Source organism: Rhipicephalus microplus, chromosome 4 (genome assembly GCF_043290135.1).
Source record: "Rhipicephalus microplus isolate Deutch F79 chromosome 4, USDA_Rmic, whole genome shotgun sequence".
Lineage (NCBI taxonomy): Eukaryota > Metazoa > Arthropoda > Arachnida > Ixodida > Ixodidae > Rhipicephalus > Rhipicephalus microplus.
This window is the reverse complement of record NC_134703.1, coordinates 174881856-174904417: the sequence shown is the minus strand read 5'-3', so window position 1 is coordinate 174904417 and position 22562 is coordinate 174881856.

Sequence of the window (22562 nt, the reverse complement as noted above, 5' to 3'; positions counted from 1 at the left end):
GCGATCGGCTGTTAACCAAAAAATTGGAGGTTCGAGCCCACCCAGTGGTGGTGCGGCACTTTTTTTCTTTGGGCTGATAGCTTTGAAGATATGTTCTGATGGTGGTGAGTGTGGAGCAGGACTGTCTCCGTGGCGCAATTGGCTAGCGTGATCGGCTGTTAACCGAAAGGTTGGAGTTTCGAGCAACCCGGTGGTGGTGTGGCGCTTTTTTTTTTCTTTGGGCTGATAGCTTTGAATATATGTTCTGATGGTGGTGAGAGTGGAGCAGGACAGTCTCCGTGGCGCAACTGACTAGCGCGATCGGCTGTTAACCGATAGGTTGGAGTTTCGAGCCCTCCCGGGAATGGTGTGTTGCTTTTTTCTTTGCGCTGATAGCTTTGAAGATATGTTCTGAAGGTGGTGAGAGTGGAGCACGACTGTCTCCGTGGCGCAATTGGCTAGCGCGATCGGCTGTTAACCGAAAAGTTGGAGGTTCGAGCCCTCCCGGGAGTGGTGTGTTGCTTTTTTCTTTGCGCTGATAGCTTTGAAGATATGTTCTGATGGTGTTGAGAGTGGAGCACGACTGTCTCCGTGGCGCAATTGGCTAGCGCGATCGGCTGTTAACCGAAAGGTTGGAGGTTCGAGCCCACCCGGTGGTGGTGCAGCGCTTTTTTTTTCTTTGGGCTGATAGCTTTGAAGATATGTTCTGATGGTGGTGAGAGTCGAGCAAGACTGTCTCCGTGGCGCAATTGGCTAGCGTGATCGGCTGTTAACCTAAAGGTTGGAGTTTCGAGCCAACCCTGTGGTGGTGCGGCGCTTTTTTTTCTTTGGGCTGATAGCTTTGAATATATATTCTGATGGTGGTGAGAGTGGAGCAGAACTGTCTCCGTGGCGCAATTGCCTAGCGCGATCGGCTGTTAACCGAAAGGTTGGAGTTTCGAGCCCTCTCGGGAGTGGTGTGTTGCTTTTTTCTTTGCGCTGATAGCTTTGAAGATATGTTCTGATGTTGGTGAAAGTGGGGCACGACTGTCTCCGTGGCGCGATTGGCTAGCGCGATCGGCTGTTAACCAAAAAGTTGGAAGTTCGAGCCCTGCCGGGAGTGGTGTTTTGCTTTTTTCTTTGGCCTGATAGCTTTGAATATATGTTCTGATGGTGGTGAGAGTGGAGCAGGACAGTCTCCGTGGCGCAACTGACTAGCGCGATCGGCTGTTAACCGATAGGTTGGAGTTTCCAGCCCTCCCGGGAGTGGTGTGTTGCTTTTTTCTTTGCGCTGATAGCTTTGAAGATATGTTCTGAAGGTGGTGAGAGTGGAGCACGACTGTCTCCGTGGCGCAATTGGCTAGCGCGATCGGCTGTTAACCGAAAAGTTGGAGGTTCGAGCCCTCCCGGGAGTGGTGTGTTGCTTTTTTCTTTGCGCTGATAGCTTTGAAGATATGTTCTGATGGTGTTGAGAGTGGAGCACGACTGTCTCCGTGGCGCAATTGGCTAGCGCGATCGGCTGTTAACCGAAAGGTTGGATGTTCGAGCCCACCCGGTGGTGGTGCAGCGCTTTTTTTTTCTTTGGGCTGATAGCTTTGAAGATATGTTCTGATGGTGGTGAGAGTGGAGCAAGACTGTCTTCGTGGCGCAATTGGCTGGCGCGATCAGCTGTTAACCGAAAGGTTGGAGTTTCGAGCCCACCCGGTGGTGGGGCGGCGCTTTTTTTTTCTTTGGGCTGATAGCGTTGAAGATATGTTCTGATGGTGGTGAGAGTGGAGCAGGACTGTCTCCGTGGCGCAATTGGCTAGCGCGATCGGCTGTTAACCAAAAAGTTGGAGGTTCGAGCCCTCCCGGGAGTGGTGTTTTGCTTTTTTCTTTGCGCTGATAGCTTTGAAGATATGTTCTGATGGTGGTGAGAGTGGAGCACGACTGTCTCCGTGGCGCAATTGGCTAGCGCGATCGGCTGTTAACCGAAAGGTTGGAAGTTCAAGCCCACCCGGTGGTGGTGCGGCGCTTTTTTTTCTTTAGGCTTACAGATTTGAAGATATGTTCTGATGGTGGTGACAGTGGAGCAGGACTGTCTCCGTGGCGCGATTGGCTAGCGCGATCGGCTGTTAACCAAATTGTTCGAGTTTCGACCCCACCCGGTGGTGGTGCGGCGCGTTTTTTTTGGGGGGCTGATAGCTTTGAAGATATGTTCTGATGGTGGTGAGAGTGGAGCAGGACAGTCTCCGTGGCGCAACTGACTAGCGCGATCGGCTGTTAACCGATAGGTTGGAGTTTCGAGCCCTCCCGGGAGTGGTGTGTTGCTTTTTTCTTTGCGCTGATAGCTTTGAAGATATGTTCTGAAGGTGGTGAGAGTGGAGCACGACTGTCTCCGTGGCGCAATTGGCTAGCGCAATCGGCTGTTAACCGAAAATTTGGAGGTTCGAGCCCTCCCGGGAGGGGTGTGTTGCTTTTTTCTTTGGGCTGATAGCTTTGAAGATATGTTCTGATGGTGGTGAGAGTGAAGCAAGACTGTCTTCGTGGCGCAATTGGCTGTCGCGATCAGCTGTTAACCGAAAGGTTGGAGTTTCGAGCCCACCCGGTGGTGGTGCGGCGCTTTTTTTTCTTTGGCTGATAGCTTTGAAGATATGTTCTGATGGTAGTGAGAGTGGTGCAGGACTGTCTCCGTGGCCCAAATGGCTAGCGCGATCGGCTGTTATCCGAAAGGTTGGAGGTTCGAGCCCACCCAGTGGTGGTGCGGCGCTTTTTTTCTTTCGGCTGATAGCTTTGAAGATATGTTCTGATGGTGGTGAGTGTGGAGCAGGACTGTCTCCGTGGCGCAATTGGCTAGCGTGATCGGCTGTTAACCGAAAGGTTGGAGTTTCGAGCCAACCCTGTGGTGGTGCGGCGCTTTTTTTTCTTTGGGCTGATAGCTTTGAATATATGTTCTGATGGTGGTGAGAGTGGAGCAGAACTGTCTCCGTGGCGCAATTGGCTAGCGCGATCGGCTGTTAACCGAAAGGTTGGAGTTGCGAGCCCTCTCGGGAGTGGTGTGTTGCTTTTTTCTTTGCGCTGATAGCTTTGAAGATATGTTCTGATGTTGGTGAAAGTGGGGCACGACTGTCTCCGTGGCGCGATTGGCTAGCGCGATCGGCTGTTAACCAAAAAGTTGGAAGTTCGAGCCCTGCCGGGAGTGGTGTTTTGCTTTTTTCTTTGCGCTGATAGCTTTGAAGATATGTTCTGATGGTGGTGAGAGTGGAGCACTACTGTCTCCGTGGCGCAATTGGCTAGCGCGATCGGCTGTTAACCGAACGTTTGGAGGTTCGAGCCCTCCCGGGAGTGGTGTGTTCCTTTTTTCTTTGTGCTGATAGCTTTGAGGATATGTTCTGATGATGGTGAGTGTGGAGCACGACTGTCTCCGTGGCGCAATCGGCTAGCGCGATCGGCTGTTAACCAAAAGGTTAGAGTTTCGAGCCCTCCCGGGAGTGGTGTGTTGCTTTTTTTCTTTGCGCTGATAGCTTTGAAGATATGTTCTGATGGTGGTGAAAGTGGAGCACTACTGTCTTCGTGGCGCAATTGGCTAGCGCGATCGGCTTTTAACCGAAAAGTTGGAGGTTCGAGCCCTCCCGGGAGTGGTGTGTTGCTCTTTTCTTTGCGATGATAGCTTTGAAGATATGTTCTGATGGTGGTGAGAATGGAGCAGGACTGTCTCCGCGGCGCAATTGGCTAGCGCGATCGGATGTTAACCGAAAGGTTGAAAGTTCAAGCCCACCCGGTGGTGGTGTGGCGCTTTTTTTCTTTAGGCTGATAGATTTGAAGATATGTTCTGATGGTGGTGACACTGGAGCAGGACTGTCTCCGTGGCGCAATTGGCTAGCGCGATCGGCTGTTAACCGAAAGGTTCGAGTTTCGAGCCTACCCGGTGGTGGTGCGGCGCTTTTTTTCTTTGGGCTGATAGCTTTGAAGATATGTTGTGATGGTGGTGAGAGTGGAGCAGGACTGTCTCCGTGGCGCAATTGGCTAGCGCAATCGGCAGTTAATCGAAAGGTTGGTGTTTCGAGTCCTCCCGGGAGTGGTGTGTTGCTTTTTTCTTTGCGCTGATAGCTTTGATGATATGTTCTGAAGGTGGTGAGAGTGGAGCACGACTGTCTCCGTGGCGCAATTGGCTAGCGCGGTCAGCTGTTAACCGAAATATTGGAGTTTCGAGCCCACCCCGTGGTGGTGCGGCGCTTTTTTTTATATGGGATGATAGCTTTGAAGATATGTTCTGATGGTGGTGAGAGTGGAGCAGGACTGTCTCCGTGGTGCAATTGGCTAGCGCGATCGGCTGTTAACCGAAAGGTTGGAGTTTCGAGCCCACCCCGTGGTGGTGCGGCGCTTTTTTTTCTTTGGGGTGATAGCTTTGAAAATATGTTGTGATGGTGGTGAGAGTGGAGCAGGACTGTCTCCGTGGCGCAATTGGCTAGCGCAATCGGCAGTTAATCGAAAGGTTGGTGTTTCGAGTCCTCCCGGGAGTGGTGTGTTGCTTTTTTCTTTGCGCTGATAGCTTTGATGATATGTTCTGAAGGTGGTGAGAGTGGAGCACGACTGTCTCCGTGGCGCAATTGGCTAGCGCGGTCAGCTGTTAACCGAAAAGTTGGAGGTTCGAGCCCACCGGTGGTGGTGCGGCGCTTTTTTTCTTTGGGCTGATAGCTTTGAAGATATGTTCTGATGGTGGTGAGAGTGAAGCAAGACTGTCTCCGTGGCGCAATTGGCTAGCGCGTTCGGCTGTTAACCGAAAGGTCGGAGTTTCGAGCCCACCCGGTGGGGGTGCGGCGCTTTTTTTTCTTTGGGCTGATAGCTTTGAAGATATGTTCTGATGGTGGTGAGAGGAGAGCAGGACTGTCTCCGTGGCGCGATTGGCTAGCGCGATCGACTGTTAACCAAAAAGTTGGAAGTTCGAGCCCTGCCGGGAGTGGTGTTTTGCTTTTTTCTTTGCGCTGATAGCTTTGAAGATATGTTTTGATGGTGGTGAGAGTGGAGCACTACTGTCTCTGTGGCGCATTGGCTAGCGCGATCGGCTGTTAACCGAAAGTTTGGAGGTTCGAGGCCTCCCGGGAGTGGTGTATTGCTTTTTTCTTTGCGCTGATAGCTTTGAAGATATGTCCTGAAGGTGGTGAGAGTGGAGCACGACTGTCTCCATGGCGCATTTGGCTAGCGCGATCGGCTGTTAACCAAAAAGTTGGAGGTTCGAGCCCTCCCGGGAGTGGTGTTTTGCTTTTTTCTTTGCGCTGATAGCTTTGAAGATATGTTCTGATGGTGGTGAGAGTGGAGCACGACTGTCTCCGTGGCGCAATTGGCTAGCGCGATTGGCTGTTAACCGAAAGGTTGGAGTTTCGAGCCCACCCGGTGGTGGTGCGGCGCTTTTTTTTCTTTGGGCTGATAGCTTTGAAGATATGTTCTGATGGTGGTGAGAGTGGAGCAGGACTGTCTCCGTGGCGCAATTGGTTAAAGCGATCAGCTGTTAACCGATAGGTTGGAGTTTCGAGCCCTCCCGGGAGTGGTGTGTTGCTTTTTTCTTTGCGCTGATAGCTTTGAAGATATGCTCTGATGGTGGTGAGAGTGGAGCACGACCGTCTCCGTGGCGCAGTTGGCTAGCGCGATCGGCTGTTAACCGAAAAGTTGGAGTTTCGAGCCCACCCGGTGGTGGTGCGGCGCTTTTTTTTCTTTGGGCTGATAGCTTTGAAGATGTGTTCTGATGGTGGTGAGAGTGGAGCAGGACTGTCTCCGCGGCGCAATTGGCTAGCGCGATCGGATGTTAACCGAAAGGTTGAAAGTTCAAGCCCACCCGGTGGTGGTGCGGCGCTTTTTTTCTTTAGGCTGACAGATTTGAAGATATGTTCTGATGGTGGTGACACTGGAGCAGGACTGTCTCCGTGGCGCAATTGGCTAGCGCGATCGGCTGTTAACCGAAAGGTTGGAGGTTCGAGCCCACCCGGTGGTGGTGCAGCGCTTTTTTTTTCTTTGGGCTGATAGCTTTGAAGATATGTTCTGATGGTGGTGAGAGTGGAGCAAGACTGTCTTCGTCGCGCAATTGGCTGGCGCGATCAGCTGTTAACCGAAAGGTTGGAGTTTCGAGCCCACCCGGTGGTGGTGCGGCGCTTTTTTTTCTTTGGGCTGATAGCTTTGAAGATATGTTCTGATGGTAGTGAGAGTGGTACAGGACTGTCTCTGTGGCCCAAATGGCTAGCGCGATCGGCTGTTATCCGAAAGGTTGGAGGTTCGAGCCCACCCGGTGGTGGGGCGGCGCTTTTTTTTTCTTTGGGCTGATAGCGTTGAAGATATGTTCTGATGGTGGTGAGAGTGGAGCAGGACTGTCTCCGTGGCGCAATTGGCTAGCGCGATCGGCTGTTAACCGAAAGGTTGGAGGTTCGAGCCCACCCGGTGGTGGTGCAGCGCTTTTTTTTCTTTGGGCTGATAGCTTTGAAGATATGTTCTGATGGTGGTGAGAGTGGAGCAAGACTGTCTTCGTGGCGCAATTGGCTGGCGCGATCAGCTGTTAACCGAAAGGTTGGAGTTTCGAGCCCACCCGGTGGTGGGGCGGCGCTTTTTTTTTCTTTGGGCTGATAGCGTTGAAGATATGTTCTGATGGTGGTGAGAGTGGAGCAGGACTGTCTCCGTGGCGCAATTGGCTAGCGCGATCGGCTGTTAACCGAAAGGTTGGAGGTTCGAGCCCACCCGGTGGTGGTGCAGCGCTTTTTTTTTCTTTGGGCTGATAGCTTTGAAGATATGTTCTGATGGTGGTGAGAGTGGAGCAAGACTGTCTTCGTGGCGCAATTGGCTGGCGCAATCAGCTGTTAACCGAAAGGTTGGAGTTTCGAGCCCACCCGGTGGTGGGGCGGCGCTTTTTTTTTCTTTGGGCTGATAGCGTTGAAGATATGTTCTGATGGTGGTGAGAGTGGAGCAGGACTGTCTCCGTGGCGCAATTGGCTAGCGCGATCGGCTGTTAACCAAAAAGTTGGAGGTTCGAGCCCTCCCGGGAGTGGTGTTTTCCTTTTTTCTTTGCGCTCATAGCTTTGAAGATATGTTCTGATGTTGGTGAAAGTGGGGCACGACTGCCTCCGTGGTGCCATTGGATAGCGCGATCGGCTGTTAACCGGAAGGTTGGAGGTTCGAGCTCACCCGGTGGTGGTGCGGCGCTTTTTTTTTCTTTCGGCGGATAGCTTTGAAGATATGTTCTGATGGTGGTGAGAGTGGAGCAGGAGTGTCTCCGTAACGCAATCGGCTAGCGCGATCGGCTGTTAACCGAAAGGTTGGAGGTTCGAGCCCACCCGGTGGTGGTGCAGCGCTTTTTTTTTCTTTGGGCTGATAGCTTTGAAGATATGTTCTGATGGTGGTGAGAGTGGAGCAAGACTGTCTTCGTGGCGCAATTGGCTGGCGCGATCAGCTGTTAACCGAAAGGTTGGAGTTTCGAGCCCACCCGGTGGTGGGGCGGCGCTTTTTTTTTCTTTGGGCTGATAGCGTTGAAGATATGTTCTGATGGTGGTGAGAGCAGAGCAGGACTGTCTCCGTGGCGCAATTGGCTAGCGCGATCGGCTGTTAACCAAAAAGTTGGAGGTTCGAGCCCTCCCGGGAGTGGTGTTTTGCTTTTTTCTTTGCGCTGATAGCTTTGAAGATATGTTCTGATGGTGGTGAGAGTGGAGCACGACTGTCTCTGTGGCGCAATTGGCTAGCGCGATCGGCTGTTAACCGAAAGGTTGGAAGTTCAAGCCCACCCGGTGGTGGTGCGGCGCTTTTTTTTCTTTAGGCTTACAGATTTGAAGATATGTTCTGATGGTGGTGACAGTGGAGCAGGACTGTCTCCGTGGCGCGATTGGCTAGCGCGATCGGCTGTTAACCAAATTGTTAGAGTTTCGACCCCACCCGGTGGTGGTGCGGCGCGTTTTTTTTGGGGGGCTGATAGCTTTGAAGATATGTTCTGATGGTGGTGAGAGTGGAGCAGGACAGTCTCCGTGGCGCAATTGGCTAGCGCGATCGGCTGTTAACCGATAGGTTGGAGTTTCGAGCCCTCCCGGGAGTGGTGTGTTGCTTTTTTCTTTGCGCTGATAGCTTTAAAGATATGTCCTAAAGGTGGTGAGAGTGGAGCACGACTGTCTCCATGGCGCATTTGGCTAGCGCGATCGGCTGTTAACCAAAAAGTTGGAGGTTCGAGCCCTCCCGGGAGTGGTGTTTTGCTTTTTTCTTTGCGCTGATAGCTTTGAAGATATGTTCTGATGGTGGTGAGAGTGGAGCACGACTGTCTCCGTGGCGCAATTGGCTAGCGCGATCGGCTGTTAACCGAAAGGTTGGAGTTTCGAGCCCACCCGGTGGTGGTGCGGCGCTTTTTTTTCTTTGGGCTGATAGCTTTGAAGATATGTTCTGATGGTGGTGAGAGTGGAGCAGGAGTGTCTCCGTAGCGCAGTCGGCTAGCGCGATCGGCTGTTAACCAAAAAATTGGAGGTTCGAGCCCACCCAGTGGTGGTGCGGCACTTTTTTTCTTTGGGCTGATAGCTTTGAAGATATGTTCTGATGGTGGTGAGTGTGGAGCAGGACTGTCTCCGTGGCGCAATTGGCTAGCGTGATCGGCTGTTAACCGAAAGGTTGGAGTTTCGAGCCAACCCGCTGGTGGTGTGGCGCTTTTTTTTTCTTTGGGCTGATAGCTTTGAATATATGTTCTGATGGTGGTGAGAGTGGAGCAGGACAGTCTCCGTGGCGCAACTGACTAGCGCGATCGGCTGTTAACCGATAGGTTGGAGTTTCGAGCCCTCCCGGGAGTGGTGTGTTGCTTTTTTCTTTGCGCTGATAGCTTTGAAGATATGTTCTGAAGGTGGTGAGAGTGGAGCACGACTGTCTCCGTGGCGCAATTGGCTAGCGCAATCGGCTGTTAACCGAAAATTTGGAGGTTCGAGCCCTCCCGGGAGGGGTGTGTTGCTTTTTTCTTTGGGCTGATAGCTTTGAAGATATGTTCTGATGGTGGTGAGAGTGAAGCAAGACTGTCTTCGTGGCGCAATTGGCTGTCGCGATCAGCTGTTAACCGAAAGGTTGGAGTTTCGAGCCCACCCGGTGGTGGTGCGGCGCTTTTTTTTCTTTGGCTGATAGCTTTGAAGATATGTTCTGATGGTAGTGAGAGTGGTGCAGGACTGTCTCCGTGGCCCAAATGGCTAGCGCGATCGGCTGTTATCCGAAAGGTTGGAGGTTCGAGCCCACCCAGTGGTGGTGCGGCGCTTTTTTTCTTTCGGCTGATAGCTTTGAAGATATGTTCTGATGGTGGTGAGTGTGGAGCAGGACTGTCTCCGTGGCGCAATTGGCTAGCGTGATCGGCTGTTAACCGAAAGGTTGGAGTTTCGAGCCAACCCTGTGGTGGTGCGGCGCTTTTTTTTCTTTGGGCTGATAGCTTTGAATATATGTTCTGATGGTGGTGAGAGTGGAGCAGAACTGTCTCCGTGGCGCAATTGGCTAGCGCGATCGGCTGTTAACCGAAAGGTTGGAGTTGCGAGCCCTCTCGGGAGTGGTGTGTTGCTTTTTTCTTTGCGCTGATAGCTTTGAAGATATGTTCTGATGTTGGTGAAAGTGGGGCACGACTGTCTCCGTGGCGCGATTGGCTAGCGCGATCGGCTGTTAACCAAAAAGTTGGAAGTTCGAGCCCTGCCGGGAGTGGTGTTTTGCTTTTTTCTTTGCGCTGATAGCTTTGAAGATATGTTCTGATGGTGGTGAGAGTGGAGCACTACTGTCTCCGTGGCGCAATTGGCTAGCGCGATCGGCTGTTAACCGAACGTTTGGAGGTTCGAGCCCTCCCGGGAGTGGTGTGTTCCTTTTTTCTTTGTGCTGATAGCTTTGAGGATATGTTCTGATGATGGTGAGTGTGGAGCACGACTGTCTCCGTGGCGCAATCGGCTAGCGCGATCGGCTGTTAACCAAAAGGTTAGAGTTTCGAGCCCTCCCGGGAGTGGTGTGTTGCTTTTTTTCTTTGCGCTGATAGCTTTGAAGATATGTTCTGATGGTGGTGAAAGTGGAGCACTACTGTCTTCGTGGCGCAATTGGCTAGCGCGATCGGCTTTTAACCGAAAAGTTGGAGGTTCGAGCCCTCCCGGGAGTGGTGTGTTGCTCTTTTCTTTGCGATGATAGCTTTGAAGATATGTTCTGATGGTGGTGAGAATGGAGCAGGACTGTCTCCGCGGCGTAATTGGCTAGCGCGATCGGATGTTAACCGAAAGGTTGAAAGTTCAAGCCCACCCGGTGGTGGTGTGGCGCTTTTTTTCTTTAGGCTGATAGATTTGAAGATATGTTCTGATGGTGGTGACACTGGAGCAGGACTGTCTCCGTGGCGCAATTGGCTAGCGCGATCGGCTGTTAACCGAAAGGTTCGAGTTTCGAGCCTACCCGGTGGTGGTGCGGCGCTTTTTTTCTTTGGGCTGATAGCTTTGAAGATATGTTGTGATGGTGGTGAGAGTGGAGCAGGACTGTCTCCGTGGCGCAATTGGCTAGCGCAATCGGCAGTTAATCGAAAGGTTGGTGTTTCGAGTCCTCCCGGGAGTGGTGTGTTGCTTTTTTCTTTGCGCTGATAGCTTTGATGATATGTTCTGAAGGTGGTGAGAGTGGAGCACGACTGTCTCCGTGGCGCAATTGGCTAGCGCGGTCAGCTGTTAACCGAAATATTGGAGTTTCGAGCCCACCCCGTGGTGGTGCGGCGCTTTTTTTTATATGGGATGATAGCTTTGAAGATATGTTCTGATGGTGGTGAGAGTGGAGCAGGACTGTCTCCGTGGTGCAATTGGCTAGCGCGATCGGCTGTTAACCGAAAGGTTGGAGTTTCGAGCCCACCCCGTGGTGGTGCGGCGCTTTTTTTTCTTTGGGGTGATAGCTTTGAAAATATGTTGTGATGGTGGTGAGAGTGGAGCAGGACTGTCTCCGTGGCGCAATTGGCTAGCGCAATCGGCAGTTAATCGAAAGGTTGGTGTTTCGAGTCCTCCCGGGAGTGGTGTGTTGCTTTTTTCTTTGCGCTGATAGCTTTGATGATATGTTCTGAAGGTGGTGAGAGTGGAGCACGACTGTCTCCGTGGCGCAATTGGCTAGCGCGGTCAGCTGTTAACCGAAAAGTTGGAGGTTCGAGCCCACCGGTGGTGGTGCGGCGCTTTTTTTCTTTGGGCTGATAGCTTTGAAGATATGTTCTGATGGTGGTGAGAGTGAAGCAAGACTGTCTCCGTGGCGCAATTGGCTAGCGCGTTCGGCTGTTAACCGAAAGGTCGGAGTTTCGAGCCCACCCGGTGGGGGTGCGGCGCTTTTTTTTCTTTGGGCTGATAGCTTTGAAGATATGTTCTGATGGTGGTGAGAGGAGAGCAGGACTGTCTCCGTGGCGCGATTGGCTAGCGCGATCGACTGTTAACCAAAAAGTTGGAAGTTCGAGCCCTGCCGGGAGTGGTGTTTTGCTTTTTTCTTTGCGCTGATAGCTTTGAAGATATGTTTTGATGGTGGTGAGAGTGGAGCACTACTGTCTCTGTGGCGCATTGGCTAGCGCGATCGGCTGTTAACCGAAAGTTTGGAGGTTCGAGGCCTCCCGGGAGTGGTGTATTGCTTTTTTCTTTGCGCTGATAGCTTTGAAGATATGTCCTGAAGGTGGTGAGAGTGGAGCACGACTGTCTCCATGGCGCATTTGGCTAGCGCGATCGGCTGTTAACCAAAAAGTTGGAGGTTCGAGCCCTCCCGGGAGTGGTGTTTTGCTTTTTTCTTTGCGCTGATAGCTTTGAAGATATGTTCTGATGGTGGTGAGAGTGGAGCACGACTGTCTCCGTGGCGCAATTGGCTAGCGCGATTGGCTGTTAACCGAAAGGTTGGAGTTTCGAGCCCACCCGGTGGTGGTGCGGCGCTTTTTTTTCTTTGGGCTGATAGCTTTGAAGATATGTTCTGATGGTGGTGAGAGTGGAGCAGGACTGTCTCCGTGGCGCAATTGGTTAAAGCGATCAGCTGTTAACCGATAGGTTGGAGTTTCGAGCCCTCCCGGGAGTGGTGTGTTGCTTTTTTCTTTGCGCTGATAGCTTTGAAGATATGCTCTGATGGTGGTGAGAGTGGAGCACGACCGTCTCCGTGGCGCAGTTGGCTAGCGCGATCGGCTGTTAACCGAAAAGTTGGAGTTTCGAGCCCACCCGGTGGTGGTGCGGCGCTTTTTTTTCTTTGGGCTGATAGCTTTGAAGATATGTTCTGATGGTGGTGAGAGTGGAGCAGGACTGTCTCCGCGGCGCAATTGGCTAGCGCGATCGGATGTTAACCGAAAGGTTGAAAGTTCAAGCCCACCCGGTGGTGGTGCGGCGCTTTTTTTCTTTAGGCTGACAGATTTGAAGATATGTTCTGATGGTGGTGACACTGGAGCAGGACTGTCTCCGTGGCGCAATTGGCTAGCGCGATCGGCTGTTAACCGAAAGGTTGGAGGTTCGAGCCCACCCGGTGGTGGTGCAGCGCTTTTTTTTTCTTTGGGCTGATAGCTTTGAAGATATGTTCTGATGGTGGTGAGAGTGGAGCAAGACTGTCTTCGTGGCGCAATTGGCTGGCGCGATCAGCTGTTAACCGAAAGGTTGGAGTTTCGAGCCCACCCGGTGGTGGTGCGGCGCTTTTTTTTCTTTGGGCTGATAGCTTTGAAGATATGTTCTGATGGTAGTGAGAGTGGTACAGGACTGTCTCTGTGGCCCAAATGGCTAGCGCGATCGGCTGTTATCCGAAAGGTTGGAGGTTCGAGCCCACCCGGTGGTGGGGCGGCGCTTTTTTTTTCTTTGGGCTGATAGCGTTGAAGATATGTTCTGATGGTGGTGAGAGTGGAGCAGGACTGTCTCCGTGGCGCAATTGGCTAGCGCGATCGGCTGTTAACCGAAAGGTTGGAGGTTCGAGCCCACCCGGTGGTGGTGCAGCGCTTTTTTTTTCTTTGGGCTGATAGCTTTGAAGATATGTTCTGATGGTGGTGAGAGTGGAGCAAGACTGTCTTCGTGGCGCAATTGGCTGGCGCGATCAGCTGTTAACCGAAAGGTTGGAGTTTCGAGCCCACCCGGTGGTGGGGTGGCGCTTTTTTTTTCTTTGGGCTGATAGCGTTGAAGATATGTTCTGATGGTGGTGAGAGTGGAGCAGGACTGTCTCCGTGGCGCAATTGGCTAGCGCAATCGGCAGTTAATCGAAAGGTTGGTGTTTCGAGTCCTCCCGGGAGTGGTGTGTTGCTTTTTTCTTTGCGCTGATAGCTTTGATGATATGTTCTGAAGGTGGTGAGAGTGGAGCACGACTGTCTCCGTGGCGCAATTGGCTAGCGCGGTCAGCTGTTAACCGAAAAGTTGGAGGTTCGAGCCCACCGGTGGTGGTGCGGCGCTTTTTTTCTTTGGGCTGATAGCTTTGAAGATATGTTCTGATGGTGGTGAGAGTGAAGCAAGACTGTCTCCGTGGCGCAATTGGCTAGCGCGTTCGGCTGTTAACCGAAAGGTCGGAGTTTCGAGCCCACCCGGTGGTGGTGCGGCGCTTTTTTTTCTTTGGGCTGATAGCTTTGAAGATATGTTCTGATGGTGGTGAGAGGAGAGCAGGACTGTCTCCGTGGCGCGATTGGCTAGCGCGATCGACTGTTAACCAAAAAGTTGGAAGTTCGAGCCCTGCCGGGAGTGGTGTTTTGCTTTTTTCTTTGCGCTGATAGCTTTGAAGATATGTTTTGATGGTGGTGAGAGTGGAGCACTACTGTCTCTGTGGCGCATTGGCTAGCGCGATCGGCTGTTAACCGAAAGTTTGGAGGTTCGAGGCCTCCCGGGAGTGGTGTATTGCTTTTTTCTTTGCGCTGATAGCTTTGAAGATATGTCCTGAAGGTGGTGAGAGTGGAGCACGACTGTCTCCATGGCGCATTTGGCTAGCGCGATCGGCTGTTAACCAAAAAGTTGGAGGTTCGAGCCCTCCCGGGAGTGGTGTTTTGCTTTTTTCTTTGCGCTGATAGCTTTGAAGATATGTTCTGATGGTGGTGAGAGTGGAGCACGACTGTCTCCGTGGCGCAATTGGCGAGCGCGATTGGCTGTTAACCGATAGGTTGGAGTTTCGAGCCCACCCGGTGGTGGTGCGGCGCTTTTTTTTCTTTGGGCTGATAGCTTTGAAGATATGTTCTGATGGTGGTGAGAGTGGAGCAGGACTGTCTCCGTGGCGCAATTGGTTAAAGCGATCAGCTGTTAACCGATAGGTTGGAGTTTCGAGCCCTCCCGGGAGTGGTGTGTTGCTTTTTTCTTTGCGCTGATAGCTTTGAAGATATGCTCTGATGGTGGTGAGAGTGGAGCACGACCGTCTCCGTGGCGCAGTTGGCTAGCGCGATCGGCTGTTAACCGAAAAGTTGGAGTTTCGAGCCCACCCGGTGGTGGTGCGGCGCTTTTTTTTCTTTGGGCTGATAGCTTTGAAGATATGTTCTGATGGTGGTGAGAGTGGAGCAGGACTGTCTCCGCGGCGCAATTGGCTAGCGCGATCGGATGTTAACCGAAAGGTTGAAAGTTCAAGCCCACCCGGTGGTGGTGCGGCGCTTTTTTTCTTTAGGCTGACAGATTTGAAGATATGTTCTGATGGTGGTGACACTGGAGCAGGACTGTCTCCGTGGCGCAATTGGCTAGCGCGATCGGCTGTTAACCGAAAGGTTGGAGGTTCGAGCCCACCCGGTGGTGGTGCAGCGCTTTTTTTTTCTTTGGGCTGATAGCTTTGAAGATATGTTCTGATGGTGGTGAGAGTGGAGCAAGACTGTCTTCGTGGCGCAATTGGCTGGCGCGATCAGCTGTTAACCGAAAGGTTGGAGTTTCGAGCCCACCCGGTGGTGGGGCGGCGCTTTTTTTTTCTTTGGGCTGATAGCGTTGAAGATATGTTCTGATGGTGGTGAGAGCAGAGCAGGACTGTCTCCGTGGCGCAATTGGCTAGCGCGATCGGCTGTTAACCAAAAAGTTGGAGGTTCGAGCCCTCCCGGGAGTGGTGTTTTGCTTTTTTCTTTGCGCTGATAGCTTTGAAGATATGTTCTGATGGTGGTGAGAGTGGAGCACGACTGTCTCTGTGGCGCAATTGGCTAGCGCGATCGGCTGTTAACCGAAAGGTTGGAAGTTCAAGCCCACCCGGTGGTGGTGCGGCGCTTTTTTTTCTTTAGGCTTACAGATTTGAAGATATGTTCTGATGGTGGTGACAGTGGAGCAGGACTGTCTCCGTGGCGCGATTGGCTAGCGCGATCGGCTGTTAACCAAATTGTTAGAGTTTCGACCCCACCCGGTGGTGGTGCGGCGCGTTTTTTTTGGGGGGCTGATAGCTTTGAAGATATGTTCTGATGGTGGTGAGAGTGGAGCAGGACAGTCTCCGTGGCGCAATTGGCTAGCGCGATCGGCTGTTAACCGATAGGTTGGAGTTTCGAGCCCTCCCGGGAGTGGTGTGTTGCTTTTTTCTTTGCGCTGATAGCTTTAAAGATATGTCCTAAAGGTGGTGAGAGTGGAGCACGACTGTCTCCATGGCGCATTTGGCTAGCGCGATCGGCTGTTAACCAAAAAGTTGGAGGTTCGAGCCCTCCCGGGAGTGGTGTTTTGCTTTTTTCTTTGCGCTGATAGCTTTGAAGATATGTTCTGATGGTGGTGAGAGTGGAGCACGACTGTCTCCGTGGCGCAATTGGCTAGCGCGATCGGCTGTTAACCGAAAGGTTGGAGTTTCGAGCCCACCCGGTGGTGGTGCGGCGCTTTTTTTTCTTTGGGCTGATAGCTTTGAAGATATGTTCTGATGGTGGTGAGAGTGGAGCAGGAGTGTCTCCGTAGCGCAGTCGGCTAGCGCGATCGGCTGTTAACCAAAAAATTGGAGGTTCGAGCCCACCCAGTGGTGGTGCGGCACTTTTTTTCTTTGGGCTGATAGCTTTGAAGATATGTTCTGATGGTGGTGAGTGTGGAGCAGGACTGTCTCCGTGGCGCAATTGGCTAGCGTGATCGGCTGTTAACCGAAAGGTTGGAGTTTCGAGCCAACCCTGTGGTGGTGCGGCGCTTTTTTTTCTTTGGGCTGATAGCTTTGAATATATGTTCTGATGGTGGTGAGAGTGGAGCAGAACTGTCTCCGTGGCGCAATTGGCTAGCGCGATCGGCTGTTAACCGAAAGGTTGGAGTTGCGAGCCCTCTCGGGAGTGGTGTGTTGCTTTTTTCTTTGTGCTGATAGCTTTGAAGATATGTTCTGATGTTGGTGAAAGTGGGGCACGACTGTCTCCGTGGCGCGATTGGCTAGCGCGATCGGCTGTTAACCAAAAAGTTGGAAGTTCGAGCCCTGCCGGGAGTGGTGTTTTGCTTTTTTCTTTGCGCTGATAGCTTTGAAGATATGTTCTGATGGTGGTGAGAGTGGAGCACTACTGTCTCCGTGGCGCAATTGGCTAGCGCGATCGGCTGTTAACCGAACGTTTGGAGGTTCGAGCCCTCCCGGGAGTGGTGTGTTCCCTTTTTCTTTGTGCTGATAGCTTTGAGGATATGTTCTGATGATGGTGAGTGTGGAGCACGACTGTCTCCGTGGCGCAATCGGCTAGCGCGATCGGCTGTTAACCAAAAGGTTAGAGTTTCGAGCCCTCCCGGGAGTGGTGTGTTGCTTTTTTTCTTTGCGCTGATAGCTTTGAAGATATGTTCTGATGGTGGTGAAAGTGGAGCACTACTGTCTTCGTGGCGCAATTGGCTAGCGCGATCGGCTTTTAACCGAAAAGTTGGAGGTTCGAGCCCTCCCGGGAGTGGTGTGTTGCTCTTTTCTTTGCGATGATAGCTTTGAAGATATGTTCTGATGGTGGTGAGAGTGGAGCAGGACTGTCTCCGCGGCGCAATTGGCTAGCGCGATCGGATGTTAACCGAAAGGTTGAAAGTTCAAGCCCACCCGGTGGTGGTGCGGCGCTTTTTTTCTTTAGGCTGATAGATTTGAAGATATGTTCTGATGGTGGTGACACTGGAGCAGGACTGTCTCCGTAGCGCAATTGGCTAGCGCGATTGGCTGTTAACCGAAAGGTTCGAGTTTCGAGCCTACCCGGTGGTGGTGCGGCGCTTTTTTTCTTTGGGCTGATAGCTTTGAAGATATGTTCTGATGGTGGTGAGAGTGGAGCAGGACTGTCTCCGTGGTGCAATTGGCTAGCGCGATCGGCTGTTAACCGAAATATTGGAGTTTCGAGCCCACCCCGTGGTGGTGCGGCGCTTTTTTTTCTATGGGATGATAGCTTTGAAGATATGTTCTGATGGTGGTGAGAGTGGAGCAGGACTGTCTCCGTGGTGCAATTGGCTAGCGCTATCGGCTGTTAACCGAAAGGTTGGAGTTTCGAGCCCACCCCGTGGTGGTGCGGCGCTTTTTTTTCTTTGGGGTGATAGCTTTGAAAATATGTTGTGATGGTGGTGAGAGCGGAGCAGGACTGTCTCCGTGGCGCAATTGGCTAGCGCAATCGGCAGTTAATCGAAAGGTTGGTGTTTCGAGTCCTCCCGGGAGTGGTGTGTTGCTTTTTTCTTTGCGCTGATAGCTTTGATGATATGTTCTGAAGGTGGTGAGAGTGGAGCACGACTGTCTCCGTGGCGCAATTGGCTAGCGCGGTCAGCTGTTGACCGAAAAGTTGGAGGTTCGAGCCCACCGGTGGTGGTGCGGCGCTTTTTTTCTTTGGGCTGATAGCTTTGAAGATATGTTCTGATGGTGGTGAGAGTGGAGCAAGACTGTCTCCGTGGCGCAATTGGCTAGCGCGTTCGGCTGTTAACCGAAAGGTCGGAGTTTCGAGCCCACCCGGTGGTGGTGCGGCGCTTTTTTTTCTTTGGGCTGATAGCTTTGAAGATATGTTCTGATGGTGGTGAGAGGAGAGCAGGACTGTCTCCGTGGCGCGATTGGCTAGCGCGATCGACTGTTAACCAAAAAGTTGGAAGTTCGAGCCCTGCCGGGAGTGGTGTTTTGCTTTTTTCTTTGCGCTGATAGCTTTGAAGATATGTTTTGATGGTGGTGAGAGTGGAGCACTACTGTCTCTGTGGCGCATTGGCTAGCGCGATCGGCTGTTAACCGAAAGTTTGGAGGTTCGAGGCCTCCCGGGAGTGGTGTATTGCTTTTTTCTTTGCGCTGATAGCTTTGAAGATATGTCCTGAAGGTGGTGAGAGTGGAGCACGACTGTCTCCATGGCGCATTTGGCTAGCGCGATCGGCTGTTAACCAAAAAGTTTGAGGTTCGAGCCCTCCCGGGAGTGGTGTTTTGCTTTTTTCTTTGCGCTGATAGCTTTGAAGATATGTTCTGATGGTGGTGAGAGTGGAGCACGACTGTCTCCGTGGCGCAATTGGTTAGCGCGATTGGCTGTTAACCGAAAGGTTGGAGTTTCGAGCCCACCCGGTGGTGGTGCGGCGCTTTTTTTTCTTTGGGCTGATAGCTTTGAAGATATGTTCTGATGGTGGTGAGAGTGGAGCAGGACTGTCTCCGTGGCGCAATTGGTTAAAGCGATCAGCTGTTAACCGATAGGTTGGAGTTTCGAGCCCTCCCGGGAGTGGTGTGTTGCTTTTTTCTTTGCGCTGATAGCTTTGAAGATATGCTCTGATGGTGGTGAGAGTGGAGCACGACCGTCTCCGTGGCGCAGTTGGCTAGCGCGATCGGCTGTTAACCGAAAAGTTGGAGTTTCGAGCCCACCCGGTGGTGATGCGGCGCTTTTTTTTCTTTGGGCTGATAGCTTTGAAGATATGTTCTGATGGTGGTGAGAGTGGAGCAGGAGTGTCTCCGTAGCGCAATCGGCTAGCGCGATCGGCTGTTAACCAAAAAATTGGAGGTTCGAGCACACCCAGTGGTGGTGCGGCACTTTTTTTATTTGGGCTGATAGCTTTGAAGATATGTTCTGATGGTGGTGAAAGTGGAGCACTACTGTCTTCGTGGCGCAATTGGCTAGCGCGATCGGCTTTTAACCGAAAAGTTGGAGGTTCGAGCCCACCCGGTGGTGGTGCAGCGCTTTTTTTTTTCTTTGGGCTGATAGCTTTGAAGATATGTTCTGATGGTGGTGAGAGTGGAGCAAGACTGTCTTCGTGGCGCAATTGGCTGGCGCGATCAGCTGTTAACCGAAAGGTTGGAGTTTCGAGCCCACCCGGTGGTGGTGCGGCGCTTTTTTTTCTTTGGGCTGATTGCTTTGAAGATATGTTCTGATGGTAGTGAGAGTGGTACAGGACTGTCTCTGTGGCCCAAATGGCTAGCGCGATCGGCTGTTATCCGAAAGGTTGGAGGTTCGAGCCCACCCGGTGGTGGGGCGGCGCTTTTTTTTTCTTTGGGCTGATAGCGTTGAAGATATGTTCTGATGGTGGTGAGAGTGGAGCAGGACTGTCTCCGTGGCGCAATTGGCTAGCGCGATCGGCTGTTAACCGAAAGGTTGGAGGTTCGAGCCCACCCGGTGGTGGTGCAGCGCTTTTTTTTTTCTTTGGGCTGATAGCTTTGAAGATATGTTCTGATGGTGGTGAGAGTGGAGCAAGACTGTCTTCGTGGCGCAATTGGCTGGCGCGATCAGCTGTTAACCGAAAGGTTGGAGTTTCGAGCCCACCCGGTGGTGGGGCGGCGCTTTTTTTTTCTTTGGGCTGATAGCGTTGAAGATATGTTCTGATGGTGGTGAGAGCAGAGCAGGACTGTCTCCGTGGCGCAATTGGCTAGCGCGATCGGCTGTTAACCAAAAAGTTGGAGGTTCGAGCCCTCCCGGGAGTGGTGTTTTGCTTTTTTCTTTGCGCTGATAGCTTTGAAGATATGTTCTGATGGTGGTGAGAGTGGAGCACGGCTGTCTCTGTGGCGCAATTGGCTAGCGCGATCGGCTGTTAACCGAAAGGTTGGAAGTTCAAGCCCACCCGGTGGTGGTGCGGCGCTTTTTTTTCTTTAGGCTTACAGATTTGAAGATATGTTCTGATGGTGGTGACAGTGGAGCAGGACTGTCTCCGTGGCGCGATTGGCTAGCGCGATCTGCTGTTAACCAAATTGTTAGAGTTTCGACCCCACCCGGTGGTGGTGCGGCGCGTTTTTTTTGGGGGGCTGATAGCTTTGAAGATATGTTCTGATGGTGGTGAGAGTGGAGCAGGACAGTCTCCGTGGCGCAATTGGCTAGCGCGATCGGCTGTTAACCGATAGGTTGGAGTTTCGAGCCCTCCCGGGAGTGGTGTGTTGCTTTTTTCTTTGCGCTGATAGCTTTAAAGATATGTCCTAAAGGTGGTGAGAGTGGAGCACGACTGTCTCCATGGCGCATTTGGCTAGCGCGATCGGCTGTTAACCAAAAAGTTGGAGGTTCGAGCCCTCCCGGGAGTGGTGTTTTGCTTTTTTCTTTGCGCTGATAGCTTTGAAGATATGTTCTGATGGTGGTGAGAGTGGAGCACGACTGTCTCCGTGGCGCAATTGGCTAGCGCGATCGGCTGTTAACCGAAAGGTTGGAGTTTCGAGCCCACCCGGTGGTGGTGCGGCGCTTTTTTTTCTTTGGGCTGATAGCTTTGAAGATATGTTCTGATGGTGGTGAGAGTGGAGCAGGAGTGTCTCCGTAGCGCAGTCGGCTAGCGCGATCGGCTGTTAACCAAAAAATTGGAGGTTCGAGCCCACCCAGTGGTGGTGCGGCACTTTTTTTCTTTGGGCTGATAGCTTTGAAGATATGTTCTGATGGTGGTGAGTGTGGAGCAGGACTGTCTCCGTGGCGCAATTGGCTAGCGTGATCGGCTGTTAACCGAAAGGTTGGAGTTTCGAGCCAACCCTGTGGTGGTGCGGCGCTTTTTTTTCTTTGGGCTGATAGCTTTGAATATATGTTCTGATGGTGGTGAGAGTGGAGCAGAACTGTCTCCGTGGCGCAATTGGCTAGCGCGATCGGCTGTTAACCGAAAGGTTGGAGTTGCGAGCCCTCTCGGGAGTGGTGTGTTGCTTTTTTCTTTGCGCTGATAGCTTTGAAGATATGTTCTGATGTTGGTGAAAGTGGGGCACGACTGTCTCCGTGGCGCGATTGGCTAGCGCGATCGGCTGTTAACCAAAAAGTTGGAAGTTCGAGCCCTGCCGGGAGTGGTGTTTTGCTTTTTTCTTTGCGCTGATAGCTTTGAAGATATGTTCTGATGGTGGTGAGAGTGGAGCACTACTGTCTCCGTGGCGCAATTGGCTAGCGCGATCGGCTGTTAACCGAACGTTTGGAGGTTCGAGCCCTCCCGGGAGTGGTGTGTTCCCTTTTTCTTTGTGCTGATAGCTTTGAGGATATGTTCTGATGATGGTGAGTGTGGAGCACGACTGTCTCCGTGGCGCAATCGGCTAGCGCGATCGGCTGTTAACCAAAAGGTTAGAGTTTCGAGCCCTCCCGGGAGTGGTGTGTTGCTTTTTTTCTTTGCGCTGATAGCTTTGAAGATATGTTCTGATGGTGGTGAAAGTGGAGCACTACTGTCTTCGTGGCGCAATTGGCTAGCGCGATCGGCTTTTAACCGAAAAGTTGGAGGTTCGAGCCCTCCCGGGAGTGGTGTGTTGCTCTTTTCTTTGCGATGATAGCTTTGAAGATATGTTCTGATGGTGGTGAGAGTGGAGCAGGACTGTCTCCGCGGCGCAATTGGCTAGCGCGATCGGATGTTAACCGAAAGGTTGAAAGTTCAAGCCCACCCGGTGGTGGTGCGGCGCTTTTTTTCTTTAGGCTGATAGATTTGAAGATATGTTCTGATGGTGGTGACACTGGAGCAGGACTGTCTCCGTAGCGCAATTGGCTAGCGCGATTGGCTGTTAACCGAAAGGTTCGAGTTTCGAGCCTACCCGGTGGTGGTGCGGCGCTTTTTTTCTTTGGGCTGATAGCTTTGAAGATATGTTCTGATGGTGGTGAGAGTGGAGCAGGACTGTCTCCGTGGTGCAATTGGCTAGCGCGATCGGCTGTTAACCGAAATATTGGAGTTTCGAGCCCACCCCGTGGTGGTGCGGCGCTTTTTTTTCTATGGGATGATAGCTTTGAAGATATGTTCTGATGGTGGTGAGAGTGGAGCAGGACTGTCTCCGTGGTGCAATTGGCTAGCGCGATCGGCTGTTAACCGAAAGGTTGGAGTTTCGAGCCCACCCCGTGGTGGTGCGGCGCTTTTTTTTCTTTGGGGTGATAGCTTTGAAAATATGTTGTGATGGTGGTGAGAGCGGAGCAGGACTGTCTCCGTGGCGCAATTGGCTAGCGCAATCGGCAGTTAATCGAAAGGTTGGTGTTTCGAGTCCTCCCGGGAGTGGTGTGTTGCTTTTTTCTTTGCGCTGATAGCTTTGAAGATATGTTTTGATGGTGGTGAGAGTGGAGCACTACTGTCTCTGTGGCGCATTGGCTAGCGCGATCGGCTGTTAACCGAAAGTTTGGAGGTTCGAGGCCTCCCGGGAGTGGTGTGTTGCTTTTTTCTTTGCGCTGATAGCTTTGAAGATATGTTTTGATGGTGGTGAGAGTGGAGCACTACTGTCTCTGTGGCGCATTGGCTAGCGCGATCGGCTGTTAACCGAAAGTTTGGAGGTTCGAGGCCTCCCGGGAGTGGTGTATTGCTTTTTTCTTTGCGCTGATAGCTTTGAAGATATGTCCTGAAGGTGGTGAGAGTGGAGCACGACTGTCTCCATGGCGCATTTGGCTAGCGCGATCGGCTGTTAACCAAAAAGTTTGAGGTTCGAGCCCTCCCGGGAGTGGTGTC